A 4,539-nucleotide genomic window follows, 5' to 3' on the forward strand; every position below is an offset into this window, starting at 1 on the left:
GGGATTGGGAACTATATAGAGAGTTTCATAATATGATAATGTCTCCTCTATCGATATACATATATATATACACTGACTTGTTCTCAGAATATTGTTTGGAATTTTAATCATATAAAAAAATACCCGATGAAATAATCAATCAAATCGATCATTGCCGTTCCATTCGTATTCTGTAAAATAATTTATACCGCGGTCCAATCGCACGAGAAGATCGCGCAATACGTACCGCAAGCGCGTCGATGAAATCGCAAAGCGGAATGAAAGCGGAAAGGCGCATGACGGAACTACTCAGAGGATCCGAGGGCAAGAGGAACTTTTAATGCGGCTTGGAAGTTAAAGTCTGCCTTTCCACCTTCAACCTCTTACTTTCAGCCCACCTCCGTATCCCTCAGACCAACCTCCCACCTCCTTCAGCCACCTGACTCGCTCGCTCGAGACGTCTCTAATCGTAATCATCGTCGAGTGTTAATGTTCCCGTTAACTCGGCTGAGGTGTTTAACCTTGTTAACTCGCGCTCGCACACAGCACCGTACTCGCATGCATCCTCATCGTGTATAGGGTAATCGGTATCACGCATGCGTGTCTGACGCTGCCTCCTTTACTCGCTCTCTAGATCGTTCCTCTGTCTCATTCCTTCATTGTATCAGGTACGAACGTAAAACGCGTGTGCTTGTACGTTAACCACGAGAAACCTTAAAGATCCCATATAGTGGCTCAACGATAACCGCAGGGGTCACACCTGATGGAGAAGGCGGATCTTTGCCCCCGTGGCCACGAAATCACTATCTATTTATTTATACGCCTGTTCTTTGGAGACCTTACGAAAATATGGAAAAAACGAGAGAAAAACTTGAGCCAATTAGGAGCGTGAAGAAAGTGGTGGGAGGGATAGGAAAGATTTCAATAAAAGGCAGTATAACGTGTCACGCCATGATGATACGAACAAAGTGGATTCGCTTCGACGCGGCAATCAATTAAATAATTTCCTGGAGGTTTGCGTTATGGCGCACAGGATCTTGCAAGGGTACAGGGGGGGTAGATCGTCTTACGTTGATAAGAGATATAAAGGTTATACTCTTCATTGTTCAGGGGCGTCTTTTATAATTATCTGCTCGTGGCTCTGGACGTGCGTGTGCATATGCCGGGGCTATGCGTTACGTAGTGCTGGCACGATAACGGCTTGCACTCACTGCCGACGGAGCAGCGTCAAGAGAAGAAGTGGTTGTGTCTAGGAGCAGTAGAGGATCTGTATGTGACGACAAGGGAGGCTAAGATGGGGCAGAGAAGAAAAATGGAGAAGAAGTAAAGTAAAGAAAAAAGCGTATAAGGGGAATAGGAGAAGCGTAACGTGCTTTCTGTTGACGGGGTATAACTGTCTCGTTATCGGATGGACATCAGGGTACGGGGTACCTCTCTCTTTCTCTGTCTTATCCTTTCCTTCTTTAACTCCTCGATTATTCTCATCTCACTCGCACTCGCTGCTCACTCCCTCGCTCATTCTGTTTGCCTGGGAACAGGCGTACCGAATCTTGCGCCCGTGACGTTTCACGGGGCCCGAATGATTTATCGGGTCTTGTCGTAAACGGGACCGACGCGACGCGTCGCGGGAAACACAAGAGCGCTCTGATTATCGCTGGAGATTGTTCGCACAAAGAGACCTCCAGTCCAGAGTCGAGGTTTGGACATTTTAAAAGTTCCAAGTAGAATAGGAAGACCAAGAGAAAATGTCATCGGCCTCGTGAAATTCTTGTTCTGTAATATTTATTTTTTTGATCGTCGCACTGTACGGACGTTGATTGATAATTTTTTGTTTTTAATTAATCAAAATACTCCTCACGTTTCCCGTTGGGTATATAGATCACAGGAAAACCTGGCTGACGTTACTGATAGTCAACCTCCTGTCCCATTGCCGTCATTGAATGACAACCAGACGGTGACCTCGCTTTCAGCAGGAAGCTGGAGAATCATCTCTATCCTTGAATGGGAATGAGAGTCTGAGGTATATATATGCCAACTAACGTTAACATACCTCGAGCATTCGTTACGGAGCGATAACAATTGTTTCTACTGTCTGGCAGTTGCACTGCGCGACACCAGTGATACTAGGTTGCGCGACGCCAAAGACGACGCCGACGTCGTCCCCTGCGTGCACGCGTATCCTACCTGCCTAGTTAGCTATACCGGGGAGTGGCCTCGGAATTGTACCTGGTCTAGATCCTATTCTATTGGTACATATTCCTATAGGATTACACCGAGGCAGGTACAGATTTTTTTTTCAAATTTTCAAAATTATTTCTCCCACTTATCATACACGAATTCGATAACGCGCTGCCATTGGGTATACGTTCTCCAATTTTCAACCGGTACCAGACTGCAGTTCGACTCGTTCGAAAATTTTTGTACCCGGCTATCCAATTTATACATGGTCGAATGTAACTGACACATAGGGAGACCCATGTACGTCGCGTATCTATTTGCAGACAGAGATAAACATGGACAGAACCAACACCCCTTAGAGCCCGGGACAGAGCGAGAGTGTTCTTATAGTGGAACTTATTGATCCAACAAAACTCATTTCAAGATACAGTGCGAAGTCTCCAAGATACTGCTCCTACTCCTCTCTTATACCCGAGCTCACCAATACCAGCAGCACAACCAGTACCACGACCACCCACTGCCTCAACCTTCCGATCTTCACCCCCTTCGCGGCACTCAACCCCCCTCCGCCATTCCTCGACGACCCCGGCAGCCAGCCATCCAGTCAGCCGCCCTCTAACTCCTGTATCGTATCCAAGACGTTCTATACGTAGACATGTACACATAGATGGTTAATGCATATAGAGTGTGACTAGGAATAAGAGAAATTGTATTTGCGACACTAACGGAAAATCCTGGAGGATGCAGCATATCCTCGATTGATTTAAGGGTACGTGAAAGTAATAGGGTGGTTGAGAATTTTTTAAAGAATAATTTTTCTGGACAATAAGGGATGAATGAAGGGTGTTACTAAGAGGGGGTAAATGGCCGAGAAGGAGCTGCGAGAATGGCTTGGCGCTTCTTCCGCGGAAAAGTTAATAATTAGAGTCGTCGCGTGACCTTGCACTCCGACGTTCACTCTCACCCTCCGAACCTCCGAGTCTCTCTCTCTCTCTCTCTCTTTCTTCGTCTCTCTACCTTATACACGCCGAAAACTCCAAGTTTCCTGCTAACTACGGTCTGAAAGCAATTTCGGCGGTGAGTCGTTCCCCTTTGGACTTTCTCACTCCCTCGCGAAGATGCATCTAACCGTAAAGCCTGCCTACACTGCAGTGCGCGTCTATTTGTTTAACGTGATTGACAAATCAGCATCTACAAGAAGATTCACTCTGAGAATATTGAATTCGAGGGATAATCGAATCCGCGGCGAATACGAGGAGAAGAGGTAATTTGCGCGAGTACGAGTGACGTCAGGCCTTTGCAGAGAAGAAAAGTGCGTAAAAGCGTAAAGTGTCTGCGGTTTGTTTGTCGGTAGGAAGCGCTTCGAGGCAAAGGCCTAGGAGTCTGCTCTCCTAGGGGATGAGTCCTCTCGCCGCGTGGAATGGTAGGAGGATGCTGTCGGAGATGGTACAGGAGTAAAGGGGAGGAAGGTGGAGGACGAGGAGTCGTTGAGGGAAAGGGGTCGAAGGGGTCTCAGGGGTGGAAGGCCACGAATGTCGGAGGGAAAAGAGAGAAAGAGAACGCAGCCGTATCGGAGCGGCTGGTAAAGTCGCGCGCGCGCGAGCCACCGAGAGAGACGGAATAATGAGAGAGGCCGAGTAAGAGGGTAAGAGAGTGGTATAGATAGGGTAGGAGGGAACGTAGTCAGAGGAGATAGATGTATGTGGGAGGGCCGCTCGATACAGCCCCAGCAACCTCCTCATCCTCCTCATCCTCGGAAAGGCAAGCATCGCATCGCGAGGTTAAAGTGAGAAAAGTCAAGCCAGTCGCTCGGCGAGTCCTCCGACCGTGGGACGCAGCATCGCCAAGAGAGGATCCTGGGAACCCGTTAAGGACCAACATGAGTAGCACGTGCCCTCCTACCTGGTGATTCTCCTCGTTTCATCTCCCAGCCATCGGGTGCCCCTGTGGTACTTCACCTTTTTATCTGACCACGTGTGACGTCATGGACGATCTTCATCCCTAGCCAGAAAATTTATTGACTGTCTCGTCGCCCTGCTCCGTCGTACTGTCAATGATAAAATTAAACAAGATCAGCAAGTACCCGTCAAAGCTATCCCAAGGGTATCTGGACCGTGAATGAGAATAAGAAAATAAAGTGAGTGCGAAGCTCTCGTACTGATCCGTATTTCATCGGGTCCCGCATATGAGCCCTGTATCGAGAGACTTTTAAGCCCACTTTCCCGAGTTGGCTGGCTTTCAAAATTTCCTCGCAACCCAGACCTGCCGGCTTGTCACTTGGCTGGTTATCCAAGCACTTCCATGCCCAGCCACGCGCATACGAGTGCATAAACATGCGAGCGAGCATCATCCTGGCTAAAGAGTACCTTTATCTCGCGAGCC

This window comes from Cephus cinctus, unplaced genomic scaffold, assembly GCF_000341935.2.
Source record: "Cephus cinctus unplaced genomic scaffold, Ccin1 Ccin1_scaffold0689, whole genome shotgun sequence".
In the NCBI taxonomy this organism is placed as follows: domain Eukaryota; kingdom Metazoa; phylum Arthropoda; class Insecta; order Hymenoptera; family Cephidae; genus Cephus; species Cephus cinctus.